The sequence below is a fragment of the Paramisgurnus dabryanus genome, chromosome 19 (assembly GCF_030506205.2).
Source record: "Paramisgurnus dabryanus chromosome 19, PD_genome_1.1, whole genome shotgun sequence".
NCBI lineage: Eukaryota > Metazoa > Chordata > Actinopteri > Cypriniformes > Cobitidae > Paramisgurnus > Paramisgurnus dabryanus.
In genome coordinates, this window is record NC_133355.1 from 30,634,399 (window position 1) to 30,656,349 (window position 21,951).

The following is a 21,951-nucleotide window of genomic DNA, read 5'->3' on the forward strand; positions in this document are numbered from 1 at the left end:
ATCAGAACATTCTAGAGACACGGGGGTTGGACCGTTTTTCTTGTGGCTTGAAGGGTGATCATTATGGGATGCCAATTTTCTCCCTAGCAACCAAACTTAGTACCCTAGCAACGCAATAAATGTTAGCTTCATGCTAGCTTCCTGCTAATCATGCTAGCTTCATGCTAGCTTCATGCTAATCATGCTAACATCATTCTAGCTTCATGCTAACTTTATGCTAGCTTCATGCTAATCATGCTAACTTCATGCTAGCTTCATGCTAATCAAGCTAACATCATGCTAGCTTCATGCTAATCATGCTAGCATCATGCTAGCTTCATGCTAATCATGCTCGCATCATGCTAGCTTCATGCTAACTTCATGCTAATCATGCTAGCATCATGCTAGCTTCATGCTAATCATGCTAGCATCATGCTAGCTTCATGCTAATCATGCTAGCATCATGCTAGCTTCATGCTAATCATGCTAGCATCATGCTAGCTTCATGTTAATCATGCTAGCATCATGCTAGCTTCATGCTAATCATGCTAGCATCATGCTAGCTTCATGCTAATCATGCTAGCATCATGTTAGCTTCATGTTAATCATGCTAGCTTCATGCTAATCATGCTAGCATCATGCTAGCTTCATGCTAATCATGCTAACATCATGCTAGCTTCATGCTAATCATGCTAACATCATGCTAGCTTCATGCTAATCATGCTAGCATCAAGCTAGCTTCATGCTAATCATGCTAGCATCATGCTAGCTTCATGCTAATCATGCTAACATCATGCTAGCTTCATGCTAATCATGCTAGCTTCATGCTAATCATGCTAGCATCATGCTAACTTCATGCTAATCATGCTTACATCATGCTAGCTTCATGGTAAATCATGCTACCTTCATACTTAAACATACTAACAGCCAGATAGCCTACTAAACTAAACTTATGTCAAACCGTTTTAAACGTTCAGGCTACGCTTTCTCAAGCCAACATAAAGTTTGTCTTCAAACTTTACTATCTAGTTTCATTTTAATGTTGGACTGAATTTGTAAATTTGTGGATTGAACTGGATTTGTGAGCTAAATAGTTAGTACAATACCAGCGGGGCTCACACCGGTGTCCTTATTAACCATTTATTGCTTCAAAAACATTTACAATGGTAAAATAAATGGGATAACTTTTTGATGAGCTGGATATATATGCTTGTGTTGGAAAATAATAAATATATAGTTAGCAATAGAGGTCGACCGATATGGCTTTTTCTCGTGCCGATGCAGATATTTAGAAATCAGGGCAGCCGATGGCCGATATTTTTGGCCGATTTTCTATATGTACATAATAATCAAAATGTTCTCATCATTAGCAGATATTTTAAATCTAAAAATGTCACTATTTAAGTCAAGTATTTAAAAAAAATAAAAAAATAAATGACTGGTCTTTCTGAAGAGTTTTACAACCTCCTCTGCACCATGCATTTATCACACACAGATATTACCTGACACTCTGCTGTCATCATCTTTGATGAGATTTTTACCATGGCTTTTATTGCGTTGTAAGATAAAATCCTTATTTGGTAGACCTGATAAATTATTTATTCATCATAAAGTTAACATAGTAAATGTCTCTGTTTTTTAGTTGAGCAAATCTTTCTAAACACATTTACATTCTCATTTCTGAGGCGCTATAAGTAACTGATTGTGCTGACAGTGACGTCTTGTGAGTTTAGTGTTGGGACAGCTCTGTTGTTTCAACCGTTCATTCAAACGAATCCGTTCAAAGGAGTCAGTTCGCGAATCAGACGTGTTGTATGCTAACCCAGGCTGAGCAGCGCAAAACTGTAAACAAAGTGTTACTGTAACAACACGAAAAACATTTCCTCGGTGGATATGATTTGGTCTTCCGACCTTTCGCCATCGAGTCAGTTTTGTTTTGAGTAATAAAAGCAGGGAGACAGTTTAAAGACAGAAAGCGTGAGCACACGGCTCTGCTCTCTCTGTCACGCAAACAAAACTCATCATCACTCATTAATCACATGAAATGAGCTTAATCTTTGCACAGACAGTGCACCGCAAGACATAAGCCCGTCGCGCTGTTGTACTGGCTGCTTAATTTGCGCGATCCCGCCATCGTTTACTTAAGCTGTTTGTGAAAAAGGCACGGCTGCACACACACGGGAGCGATCTGCTTACAGCAAGAGGCAGCGTCACGAGTTCTACAATGCTTGGGTGCCCGCAGATGCGCCTGCCTATTAATCGGCCTAATTTTGCAGCAAAATCGGCCAATTAAACGGCCCGGCCGATAAATCAGTTGACCTCTAGCTAGCAATGTTTGTTGGTTTATGTTTAATATCTAATCCAGTGGTTCTCAAACTTTTTCAGCGTGCGACCCCCCTTGTGTACGGTGCATTCCTTTGCGGTCCCCCACAGAAAATTTATGACAATTTTGTTCTAAAACATAACATTATACAAAACATATTAAAGTATACAAAGTAGTGCTGTTTGTTAGTAGCCTTTTATAAAAAGTCATAAAAATGGGGCCCCCCTGGCACTATGGCTGGGCGATTAATCGAAATCGAACCGCAATCACGATGCGAAACGTTGCGATTAGCAAATCGCGAAAGGATGCGATATGATGCGATTTGAGAAATATGCAGAGAGGCTTTGTGACAGTCTAACCAATTGAGCGAGCGCAAGTATGGCTGTGCTTTCTCCGTGAGAGGCACGTCAACCAAAACAGTGCTTCTCCTAAACTGACGAGGGGTTTTAATTTAAAGCATGCGCGCAGCCTGTGTCTCTCAATGCTTATTAAATAATCCCGCCTGTTTCCGCATTGCAAGACTTTGCGCGCGCGTCTTCCACAACAGACAAGGTGTTTAACTTGACGCACACGCGCAGCCTGTGTCTCTATGCTTATTAAATACTCACGCCTGTCTCCGCAAGTCCGCATCGCAAGACTTTACGACACGCCCGCGTCTCCCAAAACGGATGATGCGTTAAAACTTTAAACACACCCGCCCAACAATGCTTACAAGCCCGACTCCTTATTTAAAACAAACTAAAATATCATTTTACTGGGTTGCTAATGTCACTTGAATGAAATTACATGACATTGAACACATTTGGATTTTATATTCATTTTAAAAATCCCAAATGTAGCTATTTAATATTTTGATAGTTATGAAGTTGAGTATTACAGTTCTTTGTTTACAAAAAACAAACATGCATTCAAATCTTTCCAGTAAAACTCAGTCACCCATTTCAATATTTTAACTTGTTGTTAAAGTTGCAGCTATAATGAACCCACTTATTTAAATACTGTTACAGTGTTAGTCCAACCCAAAGACCATTTTACATTTCATACAATAAGAAGTGTTAATTATATTCTTAATTTCTTTGTTTTTGTTTCCTTATTTTCACAAAAAAAAACAAAAACATAAGAATAGCCTACAGTTAAATCACCAGACCCATAAGCAGTATCAGTAAGATCTAACCATCTAAAGAGGCAGATGCACATTGCATCTACTACAAAATGTAATCGCAAATCGAATCGCAATCGCAATTCCTGGCAGAAAAAGCGCAATTAGATATTTTCCCTAAATCGCACAGCCCTACCTGGCACCATCTCGCGGCCCCCAGTTTGAGAACCACTGATCTAATCTATGTCGTTTTTTATTTTATATAATAGCTCAGTTTTGATATTTAAAAATGCTAATTCGCTGCTGTCATCTGAACAATCTAATGTTGTATATGCATCTACGTTCAACCAGTTGTCTAACTGCAATTTATTGTATTTTTTGTTTAAAGCAGCGTGAGGATGATGTTCATCAGCATGAAAGACCCCAGCAAACACACAAAGACAACAGCTGCTGAAACCTTTTAGCAACAAAAAAAAATAAAAATAATTGATGTATAAATGTAAAGCAAGTACAGTATGCAAATGCTTTTATATTATTTTTATACTGACCAGTGGCGGCTGGTACAAAAAATATTGGGGGGGGGGGGGTGCAAATAAACTTAAAATTTTTAACTTTTACTGTTGTAATGCAAGACTGTAAATAACCATTGAGCAGGTGATGACATTACTGCTTAGCTAAAATGATGAAAATTTTACTGTTGAAGTCATTTGTTAATGCATGAAATAAATGTACTATATATCTGTGACTGTAAACTGAGTATAATGTGGGTTTATTATTAGTAATGAACTAATCAAGGTAATCATTCACGCACACACACACACACACACACACACACACACACACACACACACACACACCCAAGTTGCGTTAGACTTTTTCAATCTCTGTCTTTATTTTAATGAACAGTGTTGTAAAGAATCCATCAGTCAATTATCCGTAATTTCATGTTTCGATGATACTAATTGTTTTCGTTCACATGTTCATTTCTAATCATGAACAAGACAAGCATACAAGTTAAAATGTGTTTTTTAATTTGTGAAGACAACAGATAACATGTTTAACATCACATGAACCACCTTGTGTAATAAACGAATGAAGGCAGATTCTATTGTCATTAGATTTTGTGTCTTTATCTCAGACAGATGACGTCTTGTTACAGTTTTACTTTTGTTATGGATACTCTTTAGCGCTTTTTCATTACACTGTAGTGTTTAACTTCAGCAGCACTGAACAGACCTATCAGTGAATGGCATCAAAGTATTGCAAAAGAGTTTAGAGAGTACTTGAGTATTTGCACTCTCACAGAACTTCACAAACATCAGCTGCACAGTGCTGTAAAATCTGCATTAGGTGAAATACCATGACTAGAATTTACATAAAGTTGTAAGTGCAATGTGTCAAAATGACTCACATTTGTCCCTTTTCCTGCTTAAACATATTCTGTCAAAAACGAAAAACTTTCAGTTAACGCCACCTCTGACACACACACACACATATTAAAGTTGCCTAATCACAGGCCAGTATGTTTCTTTTTGCTTCAATAGCGCAATACAAGAACATGTTTTCCCCCACAACAGACAACACACAATCCAACAGCACGAAGTTCCCTTAAAGGAATAGTCTAGTCATTTTCAATATTAAAATATGTTATTACCTTAACTAAGAAGAGTTGATACATCCCTCTATCATCTTAGTGCGTGCACGTAAGCGCTGGGGCGCGCTGCGACACTTCGATAGCATTTAGCTTAGCCCCATTCATTCAATGGTACCACTCAGAGATAAAGTTAGAAGTGACCAAACACATCAACGTTTTTCCTATTTAAGACGAGTAGTTATACGAGCAAGTTTGGTGGTACAAAATAAAACGTAGCGCTTTTCTAAGCGGATTTAAAAGAGGAACTATATTGTATGGTGGAACAGCACTTTTGGGAGTACTTCAACTCGCCTGAAAAATCCACTCCCCTTCTCCCTCTCATAATGGGAGAGGGAGGGTGTTACTGCGCCGAGTCCAAGTACTCCCAAAAGTGCAGTTCCGCCATACAATATAGTTCCTCTTTTAAATCAGCTTAGAAAAGCGCAACGTTTTATTTTGTACCACCAAACTTGCTCGTATAACTACTCGTCTTAAATAGGAAAAACGTTGATGTGTTTGGTCACTTCTAACTTTATCTCTGAGTGGTACCATTGAATGAATGGGGCTCAGCTAAATGCTATTGAAGTGTCGCAGCGCGCCCCAGCGCTTACGTGCACGCACTAAGATGAAAGAGGGATGTATCAACTCTTCTTAGTTAAGGTAATAACATATTTTAATATTGAAAATGAGTAGACTAAACACAGTGGCAATTTCGGGGTGTTCTTGTAAACTGCATCAAGGAAAGCAACAAAGTGGGCCAAGCCACAGAATCGGGGCTCCAGACTAACATTTGAGAGGGGTGGCACTGGCGCTGGGCCTCAATTTGGTGGCACAAGTCACTAGGTGGTGTAAAAAATAAAAAAATAAACACTAAAACTAAGTCCAAACATGTTTAATGCATTAATAAATTAATTAAAAATACAGATAATTTTCTTCTTTATATAAATATATATTTTTTTATTTTTTCCTTTTTTTCATCTTAATTATTATCTTATTTGCCTTTTAAGAGTGCTGCTTTTAGTTGTGTAGTGGTGCTAACGTTTACATAAGTTTAGCAGGAAAGATCCCTGGGGTTGCCAGATTTGCTAAACAAAAAAGGCGGCCAAATGGCCATTCAAAGCTAGCCAGAAAGCCACGAGTTAGAAAAACTGAAAGTTGGCAACAGTGAAAGTTCCTGGCAGATCGCAAGCCAGAAAAAATGTGCACACAGGAAAACCCGCTACATAGAAATTACTTTCTACTTTGGGAACTTTTTTATAAATGTAGTGGAGGAAAAAGCATGATATTTGTCTTTCAAATGAAGTGAAGTAAAAATACTTGGGTAAAGCACAGATACTCAAGTACTACTCAAGTAAAATGACTTTTACTGTGCACCTCTGACTGTAAAGGGAGATTCACTGTATTTTGTATATATGACAATATACATATACACCACAAGTCACATGGAATAACTTTATGAAGCGTTTGTGTACTTCTAATGGTTGAGAAAATACACGCACAATATACTGCTATTGTTAAAACAAAAACCAGGACAAAATTTTCTGCAATGGTTACAGAGAAAATAAAAAAATTGGGGGTGAACTGAACCGACCATTTACGTTTTATCCAATAGGTCCAGTTTTCAGTGATCCACATGACACACAGTAGGCCTGAAATAACCTTTCAACTGCCAAGAGGTCAAGAACACTAATAACCTCCACATACTTCTACTATATGTTACTTTCATTACAAACACCATAGCAATAGAAGTTAGTGAATTGCCTGTGCTGACATGCATCGCACTAAATGTCACAGAGTTCATTATGATTGCGTAACAGTAGATTTTTTTCTTCCACAGACAGTGTTGTGTCTAGAATTCAGAAATGTTCAGAATGAAATAGAAATGTACTGTTCAGTGTTGGGCAAGTTACTGAAAATTAGTCATTAGTTACAGTTACTAGTTACTTCTTTTAAAAGTAATTGAATTACTCTACCAGTTACTGTATATCAAAAGTAATTAGTTACTGGGAAAGTAAATTTTAAGTTACTTTTATGTCTTCTTTTTAAATGTATATGAACAGTACTGAACAGTCAAACAATAAAATGATATAGATGGGCTATTTTACATACTGTAGGAGCCTATTTTGCTTTAGATTCAGCCTTTGAATATTTTTGTTAGAAATTATCTTAATATGTAAGCTTAGTTTATTTATGTATATCATTTAGACAAATATTCTGTATGTTTACATTGAAAATATATAATGTGTTAAAATTGTGTACTGTCTCTTTAAGAATTTGGAGACAATTGTGTCAACGTGTCATATTTTTTAAAATAAATTATAATTTTTTGATTTCATATTTATTTTAATAAGTCAGAAACGTCTCCGCTGGCTCCTGCTGACAGGCACAGTGTGCGCGTGCAGCAGCTGACGCAAATTATGGGTCCTCCGAAGGTTAGACCGTCTCATTTCAGTTCTCTTCGTGGACTTCTGAGGCTTCCACCTTGAAAGACCGAGTGCTCACCTTTTAAGGTTGCTTAGCAGGTCGCAGCACTTGAATTGGAACACAGCTTGTGAAGCTTGCGGCGGGTAGTGCGCTGTTTGGTCATATATTGTTTGATATTTAATAAGAAAACGGAGTACGTGGATTGTTTTGTCGGACGGACACAGAGCGAGTGGATTGTTTTGTCGGATATGGAGCGAGTGAACTCTCATACTATGGAGTTGTACATTAACACATTTTAACAGTTGTACAGCGCAGTGTGAATATTTTACTGGAAATAACAATCGCGGATCGTTCTCTTCCATGAAGGCCGATGTAAACATCTAAGAATATATAAACATTTCTCAGATTTTTTGCTTTTGTGGACTACAAATGCAAGTTGATATCATACTGGGATTGCTTGGCAAAGATAATTTACCAACCGGATGGATTATAACTTGCAATTGACAATTTTTAAACAAAGGTATGTTGTCCCGTTTAGATTTTTCATGTTCATTCTATACTTACTGTCAGCCATGATGAAGTTTAATGATTCATTGCACCGCCTACCACAGTCCTGCGACGTTATATCAGAAATGTCTTTTCTGCAAGTGTTACTTTTTTAAAAATAGAGTAACGCGAGTAGCGAACTCATTTAAATTTCAGTAATTGTAATTGCGTTACTTGATTTAAAAAAATACTTTGTTACATGCTTGTTACTGCTAAAACTAGTGGAATTACAGTAACGCGTTACTTTTGTAACTCCCACCACTGGTACTGTTTAGTGCATACTTCACTGTCCACACTAGTATACTTTGTGACAGGTGGTTAGAGGGTAAGGGTGATTGGTGATGTCATTAGATATAAAAAATTTTTTTTGCAAAGCACAGTATTACTTCTTAAAATACTATAAAGATGATTTAAGTAAACATATAGCTATCAATACATTGTTTATATAATACACATAGAATACATACAAAAGATACATACTGCATATGCTAAATAAATAGCCTATACGGACCATATATTTGTATTCTCTAAGTCTTTGATTCAGGTGTCACTGTCAACAATTACAGGTTTAATAATAATAATAAATGACCTATACAAATTATTTTATATAGATAATAAAATCACTCGGCATTAATGTGCATCTGCACAAACTTTTTATAGTAGGCCAACAGTGAAGCGAACGCAACAAAATTACAAGCAAATATGTCACAAAAACTAACAGTATGGTAATCTGTTTATGATACGTGTGTAAACGTGACATTTCTGCAGAAATATGATTCAGATGATGCAGTTTCATTAAGTGGGTCAGACCCTTTGCTGTTTGTATGCAAGCCATTCAGATAACAGGCCAATAATAGCACACTGAAAACATGTGTTGAAAGAAAACTAAGTCAGATACAATAAATAGCTTATTTTATAAAACCAAACCGTAAACCCTAACAAAAGTTTGAAGATAATATACACGCATTACTTACATGCACTACAGTGCAGTGTGCAATACCAAAAGGTGCGTGTTATTTAAACAACACGTTAGTAAACACTATTACAGTGTAAACATGCTTGGTGTAACGTTAAATATGTTTCTGAGAGCCTTTAAGAGTCCTAAGGGTTTCACCGATAAACACCGAAAGTGGAACCAAACCACATCCGCTTGCAAAAAAAAACATCTAAAGCGCGAAACAATTGATCTGACATGTCAAGTGGTTTAAAAAGACAACAGCGACATTGCTTTACAGCTATGTCGGATCGACACAGTTTCCCTTGGCTCTTCATGTTTAACACGGACACATTTTCCAGTAGAGCTGCTCGTTTCACTTCACACAGCCTAAAACACATGAAATGACGTCTCACCTCGATTCTGCGACACAGTACGTGTATATGTCCAGTACAAGTGGCTGTTGATATCCCTGTAATGACGGCGATTGCTCCTGTTATCGGACAGACGTGGCCTGAAATGACCCAGCAGAACAGATGAACTCCAACATGGACCCGGACAGAGAAAGAGAAACCTGCAACTCTCTCATCTCATCGCTATGGGGAATCAGAGAGCACTTGACGTGCGGCCAAAGATGTTTAACCCCTTCCAACAATCTGAAAATAAAGATGCTGTAATTGATTTTAATGCACTACAACTAAATTGTCTTTCGAACTTGACAGCCTATAACCTAATGTGTCAGGAATCTGGAACGTCTTCTAGTGCCAATGTAATTTTCGGGACGCAGTTTGTCAAGGTCGTCTTCTTGTTGTGCAACAAATACTGGCTAGCATTAAGCTGAACGTCAGTTATGTAGCCTAAAAAAGACGCAGACCTTATTAAGATTTGTTCTTTACTGAACAATGAACAGCTTTTGCTAAAGTGTCCTTGTATTTATATTTTTATTGGCAAAAATATAAAAGTTAAGGCTGTTTAAAAAACTACAATAATTGGTGGGTCATTCTACAGAAATGTACTTTTTTTCCAACAATTAAACCTTAACCACATTATTAGATTACCATTTGACTTTTATATATTCACATAAATTAAAGCATAATGATTTTGTAAAATCTTTTTTGTGCATTTATTTTCATTGTTGTTACCCATTAGGAAGGTAACACCACGATTTTCATGAAAAAAAAGCATTTTACAACATTGCTGCTGCAAGGTATCAAACCTCGGCTGTGTTCTGCCCCAACAAAACGTCCACTTTTGGTATGGCAAGATGTCTTAAAGTTGATTTATTTTTCTAACATTTAAACTAAGACCACATTATTAGATAACTCTTTGACTTTATGAGTACACATAAATGAAAAAAAAATATTTTTTATGTGCATGTACTTAAAGGGGCCATGGCATGAAAATGAGACTTTTTCCATGTTTAAGTGCTATAATTGGGTCCCCAGTGCTTCTATCAACCTAGCAAATGTGAAAAAGATCAACCCATTAACTTAGTTTTGGTAAAACATTCTCTACAAGCACATACAAAAATAGGTCGTTGAAATTTGGCCCTCTTTATGATGTCATAAGGAGCTCTTATTAGAATAATACCGCCTCTCAATCTGCACTATCCAATCACAGCACTGCCATTTAGTGCAGAGAAAAAGAGGGAGAAAAAATAATTCACAGCACAATTGAGTTTCAATTGCAACAAACCACCATCATTGTGATCAGTGTTTGCACTTCATCAGCTCATTTGCATTTTAAAGGACACACCCAAAACGGCACATTTTTGCACACACCAACAAAGTGTCAATTTTAACATGTTATAATAAATTATCTATTTGGTATTTTGAGCTAAAACTTCACACATGTGCTCTGGGGACACCAAAGATTTATTTGACATCTTAAAAAAGTCTTGTGCCATGGCCCCTTTAAAGACACCATTTATTTTATGACTGGTGTAACCTTACATTTTTAGCAATATTAAAGGTGTTGATTTTTACGATTTGTTTTCAGCTTAATTCTATGTAGCACAGTGGTTCTTAACTCCAGTCCTCGGGGCCCCCCCTCCCAGAATGTTTCAGATGTCTCCTGATATGAAACACCTGATTCCACTCATTAGACTCCTTCCAGAATGTTTTAAACGTTTCATTAATTAACACACTAACAAGCCGATGAACTGAATCAGGTGTTTTATATATGTAGCCCTCCAAAACGTTTTCGAGACAGATTTAAATCTGATCGCTCAAACCACTTCAGGAGGTGGTCTGGGACACATTTCAGACGAAACTGCACTGTTAGACAGTGAGTGCGTTTACATGCACAGTCTTACGCCGATTATGCCTAATAAACTGATAACACGTGGGGTCATGTAAACGCGTAAAGCGGTTTTCGTTAATCGGGGAAAGCCCATAAACAGCGTATGCAAAAACCGATCGGCACAGGTAGTTTTTTGCTCATTACGCCGATTTCGCATGGCATGTAAACACCTTAACCCGCTTTCTCACGGTTTTGTCCATGTGCGCATGTCTCCGCGTATGAAATATAAACGTCACACGCGGAAGTAAGCGCAAGGTAACGCATAAAAGTCTCCGCTCGACTAAAGCAGTTGGCAGAGAAACTGTGAAAATAAAAGCTCATGTTACATTTACAGGTTCTGCAGACACGATGAGAGATACAACAGTACAGCTTAAGACAGATATGCCGTCGGCTTTTTGATCGACTATTGTGTACTATAGGTGGTGACGTCACTGCCTGCGAGAAAACTGATAATTCTCCAAGTCCCATGTAAACGCAGTTGACTGCATAGCCGGCTTATTGATTTGCATGTAAACGCATGAAAACAGTTTTCTATAATATTACAGAAAACTGTTTTCATGCGTTTACATGCAAATCAATAAGCCGGCTACGCAGAAGAATGTGTTTACATGGGACTTGAAGAATTATCAGTTTTCTCGCAGGCAGTGACGTCACCACCTATAGTACACAATAGTCGTTTAAAAAGTCAACGCCATATCTGTCTTAAGCTGTACTGTTGTATCTCTTCTTGTGTGTGCACAAGAAACTGATTAACAGTTTCTCTGCCAACTGCTTTTGTCGAGCGGAGACTTTTATGCGTTACTTTGCGCTTCTGCGTGTGACGTTTATCTTTCATACTCGGAGACATGCGCACATGGACAAAACCGTGAGAAAGCCGGTTAAGGTGTTTACATGCCACGCGAAATCGGCGTACTGAGCAAAAAACTACCTGTGCCGATCGGTTTTTGCTTACGCCGTTTATGAGCTTTCCCTGATTAAAGAAAACAGTTTTACGCGTTTACATGACCACACGTGTTATCAGTTTATTAAGCATAATCGGCGTAAGACTGTGCATGTAAACGCACTCACTGTTGCTAGTAGGCTACTGTGATTTACAGGACTAAACTGTATTTCCATTTTACAGTATCTAAATGCTACTGTAAATGTGTAATACAGTGTGCTACCGTAAAATCCTACTACTATACTACTAAAAACTACTGTATACTATACTACTCTTTTTTATATGTTAATTTTTACTATATTTAAATTAGCTATAATATTTAGATAAAATTCATTTTAATTTTAACCTGCAGATACTGCTAACATTTAATTCAAAGACAATTTCAAATATCGAGGCATTTATTTAAAACAGGGGTGGGGAACCCTGGGTCCTGGAGGGCCACTGTCCTGCAGAGTTTAGTTCCAACCCTAATCAAACACACCTGCATTTAATTTCCAAGTAATCCTGAAGACTTTGATTAGATTTTTCAGGTGTGTTTGATTAGGGTTGGAACTAAACTCTGCAGGACAGTGGCCCTGCAGGACCCAGGGTTCCCCACCACTGATTTAAAACAATACAAATACTTTAAGAAGTTATGTGAAATTACATTTAAAACATACACATTTTAAATCATTTGAAGTAATACAGTTAAAATAATACAAATTATAAACATACACACGTACAACACTGATTACAGGTTTAGTTAATTAAAATTAAAAATGTAAATTTTATAATTAAACACAATGATTTTCTTTGACCTTTAATTAAAAACTGTTATAAAACATTATTTCTTAATGTTCTGTAAAAATATTGCATATTAACATTTTTAAAAAAATATTGTAAACATGTGTTTTAAACATTGTGAGAACATTTAAAAGTGACATTGTCTGAAAATAAAATGTAACATTCCTCTAAAATTTACACAATCAAGAAACGTACATAAAACATTTCAAAACTGGACACTTTTATGTTGGTTTAACAATTTTGGGACCTTTGGGAACGTTTTAAAACTTTTCTCTGTTAGCTGGGGAGCTATACAGAAAATATACTCTTCAGCTTATACTTACAGTAAATCCAGTAAATTTACTGTAAACTTACAGTGCTGAATGCACAGGAAATGAATTTTCATAAAAAATAATAGAGTATCTTAAAAAATACCATATTCTGGTATAGAAATAATCAGTCTTGGTATAAGATAATCCTGAGTGTCCTGTAAGCAAAAGAAAGATGGCCATAATTATTTTGAACTACATTAACGTTTTTACAAATACACTACTGTATGTTATGTTTGTTACAGGGAGACCTAACTAACCATTACATGCAGCACATATTGTATCTTATTGAGAAGTGTCTCACCTAATACAGGTTCAAACTCTGTGAGGTGGTGAAGAAAGGATGGAGATACTCTGTTGTCCTCTTCATCATCACATGTCTCTCACTTGCAGAGTAATTGGTTAAATCCTCCTTAATTTATCCTCACAAAGAATTTTAGGAAGCAGAATGGGGGAAACAGAAAAACACATTTAAAACATGATACTAAACAATCAATAATCAAATGCTGTTTTGAAATGATAACCAGAGTAGATGTACTGTACTCAAATCACTGCACCATGGCCACAGGTCAAAGCACATTGTGTTAGGACAGTGGGACGTGGTTTTCTGATCAAGACTGAATATTTACTGTACAGCTACCTTTGCCTCAAAAGCAATTTTATCCAAAACAAAAATACATTTTAAAACTTTATTTTATGCAAATAAGGTTTTAGCCTTTATGTTTAAACATATTCACATGTAAATATGTGCATACACATAGTATGATTTATTAATAAGGTTTATACTGACTTTGGTCTTCTTATATTACCGTTACAATATGTTAAGCAACAAGTCCGGTTAATGGTTTTAAAATGTCCCATCCAGGTAAACAACCTGGCAACCGCGGGTCTGATAATAAATAACTTATATAGATTATTTTACCTTGTTGGTCATTTTTCATTCTCTCCTCTCAGGATTCTTCAACTGAAAAGCGCCATTGTCTCAGGGAAAGACTTGGTTGAAAACTCTTCAGTTTAGGTGCATACCTGAAATCCGTCCTCTGAACACCTGTGCTGCTAAATGGTTCCTAAGCTAAAATAAGTCAACGCCTGTATGTATGTATTTGTCAAAAATGATGATTTTCAGAAAAATAAAATAAGGATTTGTGTGACTAAGGAAAAACTGCCAAAAGACTGTTAGAAAAAAATACAGTAGCATACAGCAATTTTCAAAAAATACAGTAAATGACTGTATATTATGTATGATGTCACAGAAAAATCCCATAATGCAAAGCGAATTACAGTTATTTACTGTAAAAATAGTTTACAGTATTATACTGTGTGATATACAGTAAATAACTGTAAAAATTACAGAAATGTCTAACAGTGTGGACCAGTGTCAATACATCTGGTTAATGAAACCACATCTTTCAGTGCATAACTCCTCCCAAACGTAAGCACGGCACCCGAAAGTTAGCCGTCAAAGAGGTAAACAAACAAAGACGACACACCTGTTGCTTTATGGAGCGACGACAGCAGGTAAAAAGCTTCCTAGAACCAATAAAAGAGTCTAATGACAAACTCAAATGATATTAAACAAAGAAATAAAACTTTGAAAGAGAGTTTTGTGAACGATTTTCCCCCTCATGGACCTGTACATTAAATCACCGCTTCGTCACTCTCCTGCTGCGCTGTACTGCGCGCTTCAGCTCATGCCGAGCAAGGAGACGCGCGTCCCCTACCCAACATACAGTACAACATACAGTAAGTGCTGCCTTCTGTTGCATAAACGTTGTCTTAATTTTTTTAAGGCGGAGTAATAAATAGTGTATTTGCATTTTTGGCGGGAGTAAACGATCATATTCAAATCCGTTTTGCCAAGACACATTTATGTGGCCAAATGTAAATGGAACAGTTTTAACAAATCAGAAAGCTATCTGATTAGAGAAAACACATGAAGTGACCAGGGGCCTGATGTATAAACGTTGCACAAAATGGTCATAGAAATATGCGTACGCAATTTTCCACGCACATATCGGGATTTATAAAAAATAAACTTGGCGTAAATAATTGCGCACCGTACGGATGCTCTCCACTGTGCGTACGCACTCTTTTTGAGCGGAGAAAGAACACAAACTCTGTTCTTGTTTTTATACACATTTAGTTTTAATATTCCTGTTTCATTCATGAAGATCAGCACTCAAATTGCATCTAGCAGTCGCACCTGCCTATGAGTTGCAAATATTTAACAGATGAAAATTATTGAAAAGACGAAGCTTCTACGGTGAATGGAGTGCCACACACATCTGTCATGAGCGCGTCTGCGTGTTTGAAACGCAAGGCTATAAAGAACTACATGAATAAGCTTTTCTTCACTCAATAAACCCTAAAGGCTAATGTTTCGTGTATTAGTCTTTATCATCTAATCATAGACAAAACTGTAAAAAAATATATAATAGTTTTAATTTAGTTACGCCAAATGACAGAAACAAACCGAGTGACTACATTGCTACAATAGACTTTATTACCTGTAAGATGATGAAAAAAAATGTGATGCACTCGTCTCGGACATTTAATAATTAAAGTTTAGCCCAATATAAAGAGACGTTATTACAATGCAGGTTTATATAAGAAAAACACTAACAAGTATTTAAACTCATTGGTTTTTATATTCTGGTTTCATCTGCTTATGTGTAAATATGCTTTTTTAAGGTTTGTACTGAACTTTTAGTTTGTAGCTACTGAACTTTTTTTATCTTAATGCCTTATGGCAGCGCCGCGTAATACATCATTGTCTTTATGTTTTATTATGGGAAACACTTAACGCGAAACTTTTATATGCTGGGCTCGTCTACTTGCCTATAGCAGCCTATTCTTTATAAGGTACAGTATGTAATATTGCAGTCTTAATCCATTAAGTAGCCTTCAATGGTATAATTGATGCACTTTTCACCTGAGATAAAGACGAACATGACCCGAAACGATCTCCACCATCCGCTGGTCAAAAACATTTAATCTCCCTCTGAGTTTGTTTTATATCAAAAATGTTATGAATATAATGACACCTGTCTGGCCATATGTGAAACCAATATCAACTTTGACAATGCCAGTGTTTAAAGGCGGAGTCCACGATGTTTGAAAAACGGTTTGGAAAAGGAGACGGGCCGACTACCAAAACACACTTATAGCCAATCAAATCAAATCAAATGCCGGGTTGCGTATGTGTGGGGCGGGTCTATCAACAGAAGGTCCAGATTCTATTGGGGTAGGGGCGTGTTTGTTTAGGCGATTTCAAATATCAACACTGGCTTTCAAACATCATGGACTCCGCCTTTAAACACTGTTTTTATAATTTCATAAAAACCCATAAGCCTAAAAAAATAATTTCTCTGGCCAAAAGTATATTTTAACTATATGCTAAATAAGTTAATTTTATAAAGTATATTTTTTTAAGTTGAAACTATTTCATTTTAATCTTTTTAAAACTGTTTTGTTTACAGGTTCGTAACATAAAGTTTGTCTTCCAATGTGACGTGAATATATTTCCTTGAATTAAAATATATGAAGGGCTAAATATATTTTTTAATGCTTTAAAATGTATTTACTTGTGAAAAATATATTTTTGTAAACCTTTTTCAAAATATATTTCAGCAAATATATTTTTTGGCATTTTTTGTATATTTTGAATTTAAAAATATATTTTTACGATATTTTCCTTGCGTTTTGTAACGTCAATCCATATTAAAATGATATGCAGACCACATTATGCCCAGTAAAACTAAGGGTTGTACGCTCCATATATGGTTGTTTCGGGGAGGAGATGGGGGCGGGACTCACGTACGCACAATCTTCCGCTCACTTGGATTTATGAATGGAATTTTGCGCAGTTTCTGGAGTACGCATGGTTTTATAAATCTGAAAACTTTTGTGCGTACGCAAATTCTGCTTTATGTGCGTACGCACACTTTAAGGATAGAATCTACGCAAAGTTTTATACATGAGGCCCCAGGTGTAAACAGGCCCCAAAATATTCTGGAAGGTGGGCCCAAGGACTGGAGTTGAGAACCACTGGTGTAGCAGAATTCAATGAATTTGTAGAGCACCAATTATGGTAATAATTAGCACGTTATTGTAATATATTGGTCTCCCATAGTACATATATGTTATTAAAACTTGAACTAATGCATTATGATTCTTATAAATTGCTTACATACCTCACCGATTTTGCTCTGTCTGTAAAACACTCGGATTTAGTTCCTGTCTCCACCTCCCAAAATGTCTAGTGTACTCTGATTGGTTAGATGACCTACTCAACTGATATTGGTCAACTGGGTTCAGCGTGTGTTTGAAAGGTTACGCCCCTGACTACACGTGGGTTTTCCGGTCCTGAGAATCACAGGCATGAACGTAAACAAGCAGTTATATTTCTCCATAAACTATGGTGTCTGTATTGCCTTACCACTTCGAGCTCGATCCAGAGAGTTCAGACGGCTGTTACGTTATAAACGATGTCCGTCAATAAACGCGATTGGATTAAAGTAGCATTATAGTAACAAAGTACCCAAAAGAACAAAAGATGTAACTTGAAGAAAATATAGTACTGAGTCAAAAGTTTTTTTTATTTATTACAAATATATATTTAAATATTAAACAATATACAAATAAACATACCTTAGTAACCATATTGTGCTCTTCTTTCAAAAATTGTTCAGTTCACTTCTTACAGATTACAGATATCTATACAGATAAATGCCATATCAAAGCTTTGTCAGCTGGTGCTATCTAAGACGACACTATAAGGTTATCATTCTGTCGTGTGTTGTTCTCCAGATACGCTTGGAGCTTCCTAATCAGACTTGTCAGTATGTTGGCTTCCGATGACCCCTACATTGAAGCACGTGAGATGGCATGCAATCATGTCCTCCTTTGAAGGTCTCTCAAACTGTGATTCCAGGTCCATTCCCTTTAGCTTATACTCAAATACCTCATAAAACACAAGCCTGATCACGTCATCCACATAACTGTAAAATATTGCAGTCAATAAATCTTTTGTTTTGATCATTTATTTCCCTGCTTCATACATTAAGTTTTAAGTATTTTTTATTGATGAATATATTTGAAATAAAAATATTACTGCTTACAGTTTTTCGCTTGTGTTTTTGGGAACATAACCTTGTACTTTCCCTCTCCTGCTTTTATTAAGGTTTGGTGACATTGCAATGGATGGCTGCAAGGTACAACCTGTAAAAATATAAACAAGCAATACATTTATTGTAAAAGTAAATACTAATTTATTTAACACAGTTACTAAAATACTTAAAGGCTCTCTAAGCGAATCTGCGAGACGTTAGTTATTGTTGACGTTTGAAACTGTTTTCAAACAGACGGAGCGTAGCTAACTCCTCCCCCTCCCCCTCCCTTCCGTGCTTTCATGAACGCGCCCAACCCCCACCCCCAAATCCTTTTTGTAGTTTATTGGCTGGAATACTTTGTTTTGTTTTGTGATGCTAGGTTTGGCCACTTGTTGATTTTGCCGTTTGTGAAGCCTGGGCTGTCTACAGAGATCGCGTTTTTTTACAGTTTGATCAGCGGACAGGCAGCAAGCAGATAGTGAGGAGATGTTTCCGGTATGTAACAAAAAATGTTTTATGGTCTAAAACGCTTCAATTCGCTTAGGTCGCCTTTAAATACCTGCACAGCATTCTAATAAATGGGAAAATAAAATTTTTTGCTGCAAATCTGATAATTAGGCTATGGAAGGCAAAGGCATCCACTGATGATGGTGATGGAAACATTGTGAAACGATGCTACTGCCTGGGTTCCTATGATTATGCAGAGAAAAAAAACGTTGTCATCATCAGTTATACATTTAAGACCGGTAGTGGTATCACTAGCTAAATACATCATATGTGTTACATACCTTTACTCCTGATATGCCAGTCTGACTTCTCGTACTGTGTGTCCACTGATTGTTGCATTTTTGGCATTATACATCACGTCTGCTGCTACCTACAGTGTAGAACAGTGGTCTCAAACTCCCGGCCCGCGGGCCATTTGCGGCCCGCCCTCCCCCTCTCTGCGGCCCGCGGCACCTTTCAACAATATAACATAATCTGGCCCGCAGAAAGATTTTTATTCACTTTGTTTCATATTCATTTCATTTTTAATTTAAACGTTTAAGGGTTCGTTCACATGTCGCGTCTAACAAAGCGTGTTAAAACGGGTCAAAGCATTTCTTACTTTCTAAAGTGCTCGGGAGCGGAAGTTGCGCTCCGTGGCGAGACGTCACGCGTTGCTACGCAGCCATGAGCCGCGCGCGCTCTGTGATTGCGAGGTGTCACCATGCGATCAGTTAATCTGGTCGGGACTTTGTAGTGTTTGTCCAGAGAAGATTTGTTACATCCGGGTGAATATCAGCTTTTACTCAGAGAAGAGCTGCGGTGGGACTCTCATCAACAAGTCACAGCTTCTAATGGAGACACCGCATAATATGAGGCAGAGCCGTAGGTGTAATGCAACACATAAACTACAGATAAGAAAAATTGCCATCAAAGTGCCCAGGTTAAAAGAGGAAAGATGAGGAGAAACATACAGAGGATAAAAGTATGTATACAGCTATATATAATGAAGTATAATATATTATTATGCTATGCAATTACACCTAGCAGTATTAATGTTTTTCTGTTTAACTAGCTTATGTAACATTGACTACTACCCATTCAGAAGTTTAAGGATCACTTTCACTTATTCATATTTTTCCACATATAATAGCAAATTCATTTAAACTGTGGAATAACAAAGATGGAACATAATAAAGTCTATACTGTAAACAATCCAAAATAAATCAAAACACAAACACTCACTGATGCTAATTTTTTATATTAGTTTATAAATGTATACAGAAATGTTATTTGTTAGTTTAGTGCAAGGTTTTAATAGGCCTTAGTTATTAAAGAGAAGGTTAAGAAATGATTTACTTTTATAATATAATGTATATTTAAAAGATAAAACCACTGCTGTTAGTATACATTAAATAATAGAATTTTAACTGTCTATTTACAGAAATATTGTACTTTTTAACCTTAAAATAGCTCTGCGGCCCTCCGATAAAATGTCAATCTCAGAAATGGCCCCAAGCCAATTTGAGTTTGAGACCCCTGGTGTAGAAGGATGTGTCCAGCTGCGATTCTAGGATATAGACAAATAAAACAAACATATAATTAGTCAAAAAGACATAACAATAGGGTACAACAACTACAAATCGTTAGACTATTCATTACAACGTTCATGTATTACATATTACTGTACATAACATTAGCAACACACATGATGTGTTTATTTTGATTCAAAATCTAAATACAACAGTAAATACATAAAAACAAATCATCTGTACTGAGAGTTTCTTAACTTTGATCATGAGAACAAACTTTACCGGTAACAGTTTAGCTGGTAACTTAGCAAGTTTGTAAACACGTCTAAATCAAATATGGTGTGTAAATATGGTACGTTGTTTATGAAATACAGTATTACAACACAAAATAATTAGCTTGCAAGCTCGCTCTATATGTGTCATGACTGCTGGGTGATCGATGGCTGTGTGATCTGTTTGTGTGTGTGTTGTTTACCTGTGGTGCCGGTTCCTCGTGTATTCACCAACTCCGCCCCCTTGTTTCGGTAATTGTTCACCGGTGGTGTCTCGTTTACCTTTCCCTTTATATTGCACGTAATCCTGTCCTTCGTTGCGCGCTCATTGTTTTATCACAGTCCTGCTGCCCTGCCTTGTCTTGTCAGTCGTTCTCTGTTTTCTCCTCTATCACCCCAGGTTTGGTTTCGGCGTTCGGAGACGCGTCTTCACCCGGACCGCTCGCTTGTGGAGTTCTGGATTTAGTGACTTTGTTTGTCTCTCGCTACAGCTGGTTCGCTTCGTCTTTAGGCGGTATACCAGCTGTCTCCCTTTCTCTCCGGTTTGCATCATCACCCGTGAGTGAGTTCACCTCATTACCATTGTGGATTATTGACTCTACGACTGTTGTTTCTCGGAACCACTGGTTCGCTTCGTTTTTAGGCGGTGACCAGTGGTTTTCGAGTGGCCCTACTACATCAGGATTTCACAGTGGATTACCCGTCTGAGAACTTGGAGTGTCCATCTTCCTTCTCCGCTCGTCATCCACCTACAGGAGGGCGTGTATCATCCTTCTGTGTGTGTGGTGATTGTGCTGGCGTTTTCGACGGAGTGCGTGGGTGGCTCTCTCTCTCCCTTCGGATCTGTACTGGACTATTGTGTGCCGTGTGTGGATCTACCAGTGACTTTGCTCTCCAGTTCTATATATATACCTTTTTCTAAATAAATCATTAACTTGCACTTGACTCCTGAGTTCATTTCCTGACAGATGAGCGCGCCAAAAATGGAGTCAGCAAGTTTTGAAAGCCTGGAGGTGCAGACCGCCCTTCACCAGCAGGGGGCGGCCATCGACCAACATTCGTCGTTATTGTCTGCTGCTGCCAGAGATTTCAGCATCCTGTCTGAGCAACTGAAAGAGCTCAGCAATCGTTTGGATAAAGTGACTCCTCACCATGAAGCCCCAACCTCATCCGGGGAAACCGCTTCATTTGAACGGGAGCCACACACGGCAACACCCTCCACCTACGATGGCGATCCTAACACCTGCAGATCTTTTCTTCAGCAGTGCTCTCTCGTTTTT

General features: G+C 37.3%; 1 protein-coding gene across 3 annotated transcripts in view; it reads right to left on the reverse strand.

The window, feature by feature from the left end:
- thrb (thyroid hormone receptor beta) overlaps positions 1-9,534 on the reverse strand; it is a 136,533-nt gene extending 126,999 nt beyond the window's left edge. For all 3 annotated transcript variants that reach the window (XM_065290928.2, XM_073812749.1, XM_073812750.1), the window contains exon 1: positions 9,355-9,534. The gene's annotated coding sequence lies outside the window, so the exon portion shown is untranslated. The remainder of the gene's footprint in view (positions 1-9,354) is intronic.
- Between the last annotated feature and the right edge of the window lie 12,417 nt (positions 9,535-21,951).